The sequence below is a fragment of the Bos indicus x Bos taurus genome, chromosome 3 (assembly GCF_003369695.1).
Source record: "Bos indicus x Bos taurus breed Angus x Brahman F1 hybrid chromosome 3, Bos_hybrid_MaternalHap_v2.0, whole genome shotgun sequence".
NCBI lineage: Eukaryota > Metazoa > Chordata > Mammalia > Artiodactyla > Bovidae > Bos > Bos indicus x Bos taurus.
This window is the reverse complement of record NC_040078.1, coordinates 17,401,825-17,413,576: the sequence shown is the minus strand read 5'-3', so window position 1 is coordinate 17,413,576 and position 11,752 is coordinate 17,401,825. Positions and strand designations below refer to the sequence as shown.

The 11,752-nt window shown below is 41.3% G+C and overlaps 2 long non-coding RNA genes across 2 annotated transcripts; one reads left to right on the top strand and one right to left on the bottom strand.

Annotated features, from left to right (window-relative positions):
* Positions 1-417: 417 nt before the first annotated feature.
* On the bottom strand, positions 418-1,739 carry LOC113890435. Its single transcript, XR_003510489.1, has 2 exons — positions 1,510-1,739; positions 418-948 (listed from the first exon to the last, which is right to left on the bottom strand). It is a non-coding gene; the product is annotated as an uncharacterized LOC113890435 (long non-coding RNA).
* Positions 1,740-5,758: 4,019 nt separating this feature from the next.
* LOC113890434 lies at positions 5,759-6,969 on the top strand. Its single transcript, XR_003510488.1, has 2 exons — positions 5,759-5,797; positions 6,442-6,969. It is a non-coding gene; the product is annotated as an uncharacterized LOC113890434 (long non-coding RNA).
* Positions 6,970-11,752: the final 4,783 nt, after the last annotated feature.

Below are 11,752 nucleotides of genomic sequence, written 5' to 3'. Positions count from 1 at the left end.
TCAAGAGTTTTGATGGAAAAAGGACTTTTGGCAGCATTCTCATGTCCCTAGCACATAAGAGACTGCCTGGCATGTGTTAATAATTGGGAAACATTTGTGAATAAATTAATTTGTATGAGTACATGGAGTTGAATAGATTCTTGCTTACTGGTTTTACAATTAAGGAACCTGAGACTGAGAGGATTCAATTCTTTTCAGGGTCTTCAAGGTAGAAAAAGATAGAAACAAATCAGAAGCCAATGAAGGAATTCTTTGATGGATCCAGTCCAAAAGACATATTTCAGAAAAAGCTGAACTCAATGATGGAAAGTCTAATTCTGATAATCCAAAGGGACTGAAAAGGAACACTCAGAACAATACTTGTAGTTGACAGAAGAGATGAAATACACTATATGCAAAAAGAAAGAAAGAAATATATAATGGGCTATGAATATGCTTTATTGGAGAAGCAAAGGAATAGACCCACTAATTGCTCATGGGGTAGAGATCACAATGAGGATACAGACAGGCACATGGCACAGAGAGTACAAGCGATAACCCTGCTGCTCTTCTTCCAACAATGTGGTGTCAACTTCAGGAAGCAAGCCTTTTCTCTGTCTGCTGTCAGTTGGGGAGGGAGATTAAGGAAGATGGAATCTGTCACGATGGCTGATGGGAGGACAGTGGAAGAGCCTGGACCTTGTTTCTTGGTCTAGATGAAATCTAGTACTGTTACTTCCACTTGGGTGGACACTTGTGCTCACATGGTGGGCATGGTGGCACAGGAGGGCATTTCTTCTGGCCCAGTGGAGGTGGGCATGGATGGGGTGGGCAAGGCTCTTGGCACTTGCGTGGGCACACTATTGGAGGTGGATGGCAGGGCTCCTTGCACTGATGGTGATGCTGATGCGGATGCAGATGCGGATGCGGATGCGGATGGTGAGACATCCTTCCTGGGTCTCAAGGAATCTGAAATACAAACAGACAGCATTGTTCTTAACAGAAAGTCCTATTCGTCATTATTAGGGAGCCCTCTTCTACCACTTTCCGAAGAAAAAATTACTTACACAAGTGGTGTGTGAATACAAGCACACTCTGAAGAATAATAATCAGGATGTGAAACTTGTAGCCTCTTTCAAAACACATCTCTACTAATTTCTCCCTTGAGGTTCTGGTTGATGGTCTAACTGACTTGACTGTTGGCTTCCAAGGAGAAACGCAAAGGCCCACATGCAGCACTCAGTGGAACTGCAGGCTGAGAAGGCTTCATTTGCAATGAATGCAGGGTGCACTGAAACACGGCATCTCATCTCCCTGACTCTCCCTAGGTTAAGATTGTGCCACTGACTCCATTTTTCTCGACACATTTAAGAGTATAAAGATGTCAAGAAGAAGTAATGAAAACTACCCCTAAATTCTCATTATCTTCTTATTCCCATAGAGAGCACTAATTTGTTAAAATGCAGACACTTCTACCCTAAGATTATACCCTACCACACGAGTGCTAAAAACATCTAAAATTGTACTCACCTGAGCCTCCAAAGAAGACCTATGAGTGAGTTACACGAAGATAGCAGTATGGTGGTAGAGACTCCTTTTATAAGGACCAGGCAGCTCCACCCAGAGGGAATATCCCAGATCTGGCAGCATGCACTTGTTTCCCACCCCAAATACCATGTGCTTGCAATCTCAAAAACAAATTGTCACACTCACGCTGATATCACAAAGCTCCATTGCCATGGACTTCCTCACCCTTCACTGAGGCAGTGCAGAGTGAGTCACTCAATACATTGTCTCAAAGCCCCAGTGCCAGTATCATGCACCAGTTAGGAAATGCATCAGTTAGAAAATATGAGGAATTTTTTGACAATGGTACTGCTCCTCCATGGATAAGATTGTGCTTACCACATTCCCCAGCTCCCTACACATCTGGTATGGAAAACTTACTACCCCATTCCATTTCACCTTCAGCACCCAGCTTTGTCTTCCTCAATGGTCATGACTAGGGTTTAATAAATGCACATATCTTAACCCCCACCCACAGTTTTTCTAAATTCCCCTTATACCACATTCTACTGATCTCTGGGCTTTTCTTGACAATTAAAAGACTTAACCATGGCCACAAAGTCTATCATGATTTTCCAGTACTAACAGTCTCATTTCAGCTGTGTTTTCACATGGCTCCATAATGGACTTGAACAGGACAACATGATCCCTCAGGTTTCTCAGCCATAAGCTCATAGACTGGGGCCACTTCATGAAACTCTACTTTTGCTGCCCCTTGACCATGAGTCATTTGTAGTCTCGTGTTGTTTGATGCTGTGCAGTTGCTCATTTGGGTCCATCTCTTTGCGACCCCATGAACTGCAGCATGCCAGACTTCCTTGTCCTTCAGTATCTCCCAGAGTTTGCTCAAACTCATGTCCATTGACTCAGTGATGGTTGGACGTTTTCATCCAACCACTTCATCCTCTGTCGTCCCCTTCTCCTCCTGCCTTCAATATTTCCCAACATCAACGTCTTTTCCAAGGAGTTGGCTCTTCACATCAGGAGGCCAAAATACTGGAGCTTCAGCTTCAATATCAGTCCTTCCAATGAATATTCAGAGTTGATTTCCTTTAGGATTGACTGGTTTGCTCTCCTTGGTGTCCAAGGGGCTCTCATGTGTCTTCTCCAGCACCACAGTTCAAAAGCCTCAGTTCTTCAGTGCTCAGCCTTCTTTATGGTCCAACTCTGACATCCATACATAACTAGTGGAAAAACCATAACTTTGAGTATAGGGACCTTTGTCAGCAAAGTGATGTTTCTGCTTTTTGATACACTGTTTAGGTTTGGTATAGTTTTCTTCCCATGAGCAAGCATCTTTTAATTTCATGACTGCAGTCTCAGTCCTCAGTGATTTTGGATCTCAACAAAATAAAGTCTTTCACTGTGTTCTTTTTTCCCCCATCTATTTCCCATGAAGTGATGGGATCGAATGCTATGATCTTAGGTTTTTGAATGTGGAGTTTGAAGCCAACTTTTTCACTCTCCTCTTTCACTTTCATCAAGCGGATCTTTAGTTCATCTTTGCTTTCTGCCCTAAGGGTGGCGTCATCTTCATACTTGATGTTATTGATATTTCTCCAACAATCTTGATTCCAATTTGTGCTTCATCCAGCCCAGAATTTTGCATGATGTACTCTGCATATAAGTTAAATAAGCGGGGGGACAATATACTGCCTTTACTTACTCCTTTCCCTATTTTGAACCAGTTCATTTTTCCATGTCCGGTTCTTACTGTTGCTTGTTGGTCTGCTGCTTCTCGGTCTGCTCGAAACCCTAATTCCTCTCATCTCTTTATCTTCAAAATTGTCTCAATATCTGGACTGTTCCACTTAGAAGTTTTTCCGTTCAGTTCAGTTCAGTTCAGTTCAGTCACTCAGTCGTGTATGACTCTTTGCTACCCCATGAATTGCAGCACGCCAGGCCTCCCTGTCCATCACCAACACCCGGAGTTCACCCAAACTCATGTGCATTGAGTCGGTGATGCCATCCAGACATCTCATCCTCCGTTGTCCCCTTTGCCTCCTGCCGCCAATCCCTCCCAGCATCAGAGTCTTCTCCAATGAGTCAACTCTTCGCATGAGGTGGCCAAAGTACTGGAGTTTCAGCTTCAGCATCAGTCCTTCTAATGAACACCCAGGACTGATCTCCTTTAGGATGGACTGGTTGGATCTCCTTGCAGTCCAAGGGGCTCTCAAGAGTCTTCTCCAACGCCACAGTTCAAAAGCATCAATTCTTCAGCACTCAGCTTTCTTCACAGTCCAACACTCACATCCATGCATGACTACTTGAAAAACCATAGCCTTGACTAGATGGACCTTTGTTGGCAAAGTAATGTCTCTGCTTTTGAATATGCTGTCTAGGTTGGTCATAACTTTCCTTCCAAGGAGTAAGTGTCTTTTAATTCCATGGCTGCAGTCACCATCTACAGTGATTTTGGAGCCCAAAAAAGTGAAGTCTGACACTGTTTCCACTGTTTCCCCATCTATTTCCCATGAAGTGATGGGACCAGATGCCATAATCTTAGTTTTCTAAATGTTGAGCTTTAAGCCAACTTTTTCACTCTCCTCTTTCATGTTCATCAAGGGGCTTTTTAGTTCCTCTTTACTTTCTGCCATAAGGGTAGTGTCATCTGCATAAATGAGGTTATTGATATTTCTCCTGACAATCTTGATTGCAGCTTGTGCTTCTTCCAGCCTAGCATTTCTCATGATGTACTCTGCATAAAAGTTCAATGAGCAGGGTGACAATATACAGCCTTGACGAACTCCTTTTCCTATTTGGAACCAGTCTGTTGTTCCATGTGCAGTTCTAACTTGCTTCCTGACCTGCATACAGGATTCTCAAGAGGCAGGACTGATGCTGAGGCTGAAGCGCCCATAATTTGGCCACTTAATGTGAAGAAGTGACTTATTGAAAAAGATCTGATGCCGGGAAAGATTGAAGCAGGAGGAAAGGGAATGATAGAAGATGAGATATTTGGATGGCATCACCAACTCGATGGACATGAGTATGAGCAAGTTCTGGGAGGTGGTGATGGACAGGGAAGTCTGGGGTACTGCAGTTTCATGGGGTCGCAAAGCGTCAGACATGACTGAGTGACTGGACTGAACTGAACTGAACTGATAGCCAAGGTACTCAAGTATTCCCCTGAAAGGCATAGTAAATATTATGAGCTGAAGTGTTACTGTCGGTCAACAAATTACACTAATAAATTATCAGTGGGTTCTATGTCACCCCTATTTTATTCATTTAAGGAAAAATACCCATGGATTGAATGGCTGAATCGATTCATGGAGGTTCATCCCCTGAGTGTACTAAGAATGTCTGAAAACACACTAAGTGTCACTTAAAATAAAGGACCTGATCGAGTCAATTGAATTAACTGCTGTAGGGGAAAGAAGTGCAAGATATTTAGGGAGTATTAGTGGGAAAGCTTCTAAATGCATATAGCCCAGACACTGAGTTCATTTTGAAGATAATGAGAGGAGAGGAATTTGGGTTTCTAGTAGACCATAAATGACTCAGATCATGGGTCTGCAGAGTTCAGATCAGTGCATAAACCTGCAAAAGTAGAGCTTCAAGAAGGGATCAGAGCTTGTGATTTATGTTCTAAGAAACTGAGGGATCACATTGTCCTGTTCAAGTCCGTGTATGGAGCCATGTGAAAGCACATCTGACATGAGACTGCTTGCACTGAAAAATCAAGGTACATTTTGTGGCCAGGTTTAAGTTACTTATATGTCAAGAGTAGTATATGGTACAAGGCAAGTTTAGAAAAGCTGGAGGTAGGAGTTAAAATACGTGCAGTTAGGAAACTCTGGTCTCTGTCATCAATGGAAAAAAAGCTGGGTGCTGACAGAAGAAATGGAATGGGGTAGTAAGTTTTATGTACCAATGCGTGGGGAGCTGGCAAGAGGGGGAAGCAACATTTCTAACTATGGAAGAATAGCACCATTCTCAAGCATTCCTCATATTTCCTATGGTGCATGACACAGGTAGAGGAAGTATGAGACAAAGTCTAGATGAATCACTCTGTAATTCCTCACTGAAGGGTGAGCAAGTCCACGGACAAGGGAACTGTGTGATATCAGTATGACTGGGGCATTGATTTTTGAGATTGCAAGCACGTGGAATTTGGGGTGGGAAACAAGTGCATCATGCCAGTCCTGGGGTATCCCCCCTGGGTGGAGCCGCCTGGTCCTTACAAAAGGAATCTCCATCACAGTGCTGTCATTGTCGTGACGGTCATAGGTCTTCTTTGGAGCCTCTGGTGAGCACAACTCTTAAGAGATCTTTATGGAACTTGGGTGTTGGGATTAATCCAGGGGTAGAAGTGGCGTTAATTGAAGCAATTAGAGCTCTGTATGGGAAAAAGAAGATAATGAGGATTTAGGGGTAAATTTTTGGTATTTGGTCATGAATGCAATCTTAAATGTGAGGAGATAATGGAGTCAGAGGCACAGTCTTATCCTGAGAGACAGTAAGATACTGTGCTACAGCACAGCACACATTAGTTCCAAATGCACACTTCTCAGCATCCAATTCTCCTCAGAAGCCCACAGTCAGGTCAGCTTGGCCAGCAACCAAGACCTCATGGGAGAAATAAGTAGAGATTTGTTTGGGGATTGGCTACACGTTTATTATCCAGCTTATACTTCAGAGTATGTTTGTATTCGTACAACACCTTGTAGGTAATTTTGTTTGAGAAAGTGGTAGAAGCAAAGGCTAATCAGAAAAGACTAAGATCTGAGGGCAAGAGATACTAAAAATGAAGGGTGAAGTAGCTCTGAAAAAACATAAAGTCTGCATTAGGAATCCAGAAGAGTCCTTAGTGATGGGAGGGTTGTTGGCACAGCTAAATGTTCTACCAATCAGACTCATAGGTATTAAGAAAGGTGTCTGTTTGTATTTCAGATTCCTTGAGACCCAGGAAGCATGTCTCACCACCAGCATCCGCATCCACATCAGAATCAGCATCAGCATCACCATCAGTGCAAGGAGCCCTGCCATCCACCTCCAAAAGTGTGCCCACCCAAGTGCCATGAGCCTTGCCCACCTCATCCATGCCCACCTCCACTGAGCCAGAAGAAATGCCCTCCAGGACCACCATGCCCACCATGTGAGCAGAAGTGTCCACCCAAGTGGAAGTAACAGCACCAGATTTCATCTGGACCAAGAAACAAGATCCTGGCTCTTCCATTTCCTCCCTTTGGCCATGGGGACAGACTGCATCTTCCTTAATCTCCCTCCTCAACTGACAGCAGACAGAGGAAAGGCTTGCTGCCTGAAGCTGACACCACGTTGTTGGAAGAAGAGCAGGAGGATCATCGATTGTACTCTCTGTGCCATGTGCCCGTCTGTAATCCCTGTTGTGATCTCTACCCCATGAGCAATTAGTGGGTCTATTCCTTTGCTTCTCCAATAAAACATATTCATAGCCCATTATGTATTTTTCTTTCTTTTTTTTTTTTTTGCATATAGTGTATTTTGTCTCTTCTGTCAGCTACATGTATTCTTCTGAGCATTCCTTTTCCTTCCCTTTGGATTATCAGAATTAGACTTTTCCATCATTGAGTTCAGCTTTGTCTGAAATATGTCTTTTGCACTGGATCCATCAAAGAATTCCTTCATTGGTTTCTGACTTGTTTCTATCTTTCTATCTTGAAGACCCTGAAAAGAATTGAATTCTCTCAGTCTCAGGTCCCTTATTTGTAAAACCAGTAGGCAAGAATCTATTCAATTCCATGTACTCATAGAAATTAATTTATTCACAAATATTTCCCCATTATTAACACATGCCAAGCAGTCTCTTACGTGCTAGGCACATGAGGATGCTGCCCAAAGTCCTTTTTCCACCAAAACTTTTGCAGGGATTTTGCACACACACACACGTGCACATACAAGGCAAATTATAGTGATGCAGGGGGAATGTTAGAGACAACTGTGTAGAAAAGCTCTTCCAAAGTGGCTTTTAGGGCAAAGACTTGAGTGAAGAGATGAGTGAGCCTTGAGTATCTTGGGTACATGTACCTGTGAGAGGAGATGGTGAGTGCTGAGGCAGGGCAGAGTAACTGCAGGGAGAACAGTCATCAGAGAGACAATGTCTCCAAACAGGGTTGAAGGCATTGGATCTGAAAGATGTATCAAAGATTTTAATAATTCATTCACAGTTTTCTAGTCATACTATACTGAAGTTCAGAGTCTCAACTTTCAATGTAATTCTCTACTATCACATCTGTTTTTTTTTAACTGAAAGTACATATGATCTTTTGAAGACTTTTTTTCTTAATGGTTAAAAGGGCTGAGGAATATATTAATTCTTTGGCAAAAATAATGTATTTCATGAGAGTGACTATATGAAAAGCAGGTCTATTATTAAATATGTTCTCATATTAGAGGGAAGTTGACTCCATTAATTTCCACCACCTTATAGGTAAAAAATGCGTAAAGAATTTTACTGTTGTTGTGCTTCCAACACTAAGAAGTGATTTTACTTTTAGGAGGGTTGACTTTGTACTCTTGAACAGGGCTCTGGCCTAATATTATTGACATGATTCCCTCCCCAATTTTGTCTTGAAGAAAAACAAGAAAAAAGAAACCAAAAATAAAATTTTGTATGATTTTAGGAGAACATGATCAACATAATCAGAAAGTTCATAAACCTTTGCTATATGAATGGGTAATTATAGATTGATCTCTTTATTGTCAAGAAACACAAAGATAAGAAAAAAATATTACCAACCCTTCAAAAGACCCACATTTCCTAAATAAATTGCATTTCATACCTTCTCCACTAGAAGTGACCACAATCATCTTTCTGAGATCACAGATCCTATAGCCAGCCTTCCTGAGTTCACTTCATGGTTCCTCTAAGTAACAACTGGTAATTATCTTGGGTAATTCGCTTAAGGTCTCTGTGTCTCATTTTAAGGTCTCATTTTCTTCACTTTAAAAGTGGGAATAATAATAGTACTCATTTTATAGGTTAGTTGTTAGCCTTACATTTATACGTATATATAAAGCACTTAGAACTGTGTCAGCACACAGAAAGCACAATGAGGATCAGATGTTACTGTGAGTGCATCAGAACTGCTCAGCCCATGAGCATACTTTGTCAGTGTGGTTACTTTTTAATCTATGAATTTAATGCCTTGGCCCCTATGCCACTTAAAGAAGCAGTACTTTTCTCATTACAGTTGTGATAATCTTATAGTTTGCAGCATATTTAGCCTATATCTTTCCTGTATTAGATTTTTGCTTTGGCATCTTAAGTTGTCTGCTCTTCCCACTCCTCGCCCTGCCCTTCTTCTGTTCCTCTATCTTCTTTGTCTCTTCTTCCTGTTCCTCTTCCTCATTCTTTTGGGATTTACAGTCTGCTGGCACAGCAAGGTATGTGTTCTTTCAAGCTTATGAGGGATAATTGTTGGACAACGCTACAAATCAGGACTTGATTAATTGTTGGTGGATTGTCTGGACTTGAGAAAGTGATTTAAAATGTTAATAACTAAGATTAATTTAAAAATGTGTAGTATTGCAAATCTACAGTCATCAAGCCAGTATGGTACTGGTACAAAACTGGAAATATAGACCAAAGGAACAAGATAGAAAGCCCAGATAAAGCCATGCACCTATGGACATCTTATGTTTGACAGACCAGGCAAGAATATACATAGGAGAAAAGATAGACACTTCAGTAAGTGGTGCTGGGAAAACTGACCAGCTACACGTAAAAGAATGAAATTAGAAAACTCCCTAACACCATAGAAAGTGAATTCGCGTCATGTCCGATTTCTGCGACCCCATAGACGGCAGCCCACCAGGCTCCCCATCGCTGGGATTCTCCAGGCAAGAAAACTGAGTGGGTTGCCATTTGTTTTCCAATGAATGAAAGTGAAAAGTGAAAGTGAAGTCGCTCAGTCATGTCCCTCTCTTTGCTACCCCATGGACTGTAGCCTACCAGGCTCCTCCATCCAGGGAATTTTCCAGGCAAGAGTACCGGAGTGGGTTGCCATTTCCTTTTCCAACCCAGGGATTGAACCTGGGTGTCCCACATTGCAGGCAGACACTTTACCATCTGAGCTACCAAGGAAGCTGACACACAAAGATAACACCATAAACTCAAAATGGATTAAAGATCTAAATGTAAGACCATAAACCCTAAAACTCTTAGATGAAAACATAGAAAGAACACTCTTTGACATTGTTGTGGTTCAGTCATTAAGCGATGTCCCACACTTTGCAACTCAGTGGACTGCCGCAGGCCAGGCTTCTCAGTCCTTCACTATTGTCTGCAGTTTACAGAAACTCACGTCCATTGAATAGGTGATGCTATCCAAGATGCTATCTCATCTTCTGTTGCCCCCTTCTCCTCCTGCCTTCAATCTTTCCTAGCATCAGGGTCTTTCCCATTGAGTTGGCTCTTTGCCTCAGGTGGCCAAAGTATTGGAGTTTCAGCTTCAGCATCAGTCCTTCCAGTGAATGTTCAGGGTTGATTTCTTTTGGGTTTGAGTGGTTAGATCTCCTTGAGTCCACGGGACTCTCAAGAGTCTTCTCCAACACCACAGTTCAAAAGCATCAATTCTTCAGAGCTCAGCCTTCAAAGAGAAAAGGGAAAAGGGAAACTTCTTGCACTATTGGTGGGAAAGTAACCTGATACAGTCATTATGGAGAACAGTATCGAGATTCTTTAAGAAACTAGGGAATAAAACTACCAAATGACCCAGCAATCCCACTACTGGGCACATACTCTGAGGAAACCATAACTGAAAAGGTACATGTATCCCAATATGCATCACAGCAATATTGAAAATAGTCAGACATGGAAGCAACATAGATGAATGGATAAGGAAGTTGAGGTATATGTATACAATGAAATATTACTCAACATTAAAAGGAACAAATTTAAGTCAATCCTATGAGGTGGATGAGCCTAGAGCCTGTTTACAGAGTGAAGCAAGTCTGAAAGAGAAAAACAAATATCATATATTGCTGCATATATATGGAATCTAGAAAAATGACATTGATGAACCTAGTTGCAAGGTAGCAAGAGAGATGCAGACGTAGAGAACAGACTTGTCACAGTGGGGAAAAGAGAGGATGGGATGAATTGAGAGAGGAACATGGAAACCTACATTGCCATACCTAAAATAGAAAGAAAGCAGGAATTTGCTGTATGACACAAGGAATGCAATCTGGTGCTCCGTGACAACCTAGAGAGATGGGACGGCATGGGAGGGGGCAGGGAGGTCAAAGAGGGAGGAGACATATGTTTACCTGTGCCTAATTGATGTTACTGTATGAAGCCAGTACAACATTGTAAAGCAATTGCCCTCCAAATAAAAATAAATTTTTTAAGAGTTCAGTGTAATGAATATATAGTTTGTGTGGTTTTATGCTGTGAATTCAATGTCTACACATACAATTTTTTCCTTTCCAGAGAGTAGAGTGATAATCAATTACCACCACAGTATTGACTACTGTATAGCTTTAAATTAACTGGCCTGTCATTCTTTCTGTCCTTATATTAAATAGAGTTTCCAACTGGAAATATAATTTCTGGTATCCTTGAAAAAGTGTCTCAGTAGAATCATGATGATCTGTAGGTTTCCCCAACACTTGTCACCCTAGGGCTTTCATTCTCTTATTACTCTCAATTATGTCCATAGCTTTTTTTTTTTTTTTTTTTCTTTTGCATTTTGAGTCTTTCTCAATTTGAGTTTTAACCTTTGTTTTGTAGGAGCAAAACCTCAAGAAGCTATCAGAAAATATATTTGTGGAAATTATGTTATTTTATTCATAATTGATTAATAGTTTGGCTACATGTAACATTGTAGGTTCAAAAACATTTTCCTTTGGAATTTTAGAGGCAGTGCTCCATAACTCTTTGAGCATGTATATTTGCTGATGATTTCTTTTCTACCTCATGGCTTACTTAGCCTCTCTTCTACTCATTCCCCAACAGTCAGCTTCTTTCCTAGATAACCACTGTTACTAGTTTCTGAGATAAATCTAGCAAACTCTCATGTAGATATTACACGATTTTCAGAGAGATTCAGAGATTCGGTTTGGTACAAATGCCCATTTGTAAAATGGAAAACATCCATTATATGAAAAAATATCCATTATTTGGAAACAATGAGGACCATTTGTCCTTGAGTCACTTTCTCTGTTATCAAGAACTAATTATCCCTCTTTCTAAGTCCGCAACCTCATTAGGCACATTTTT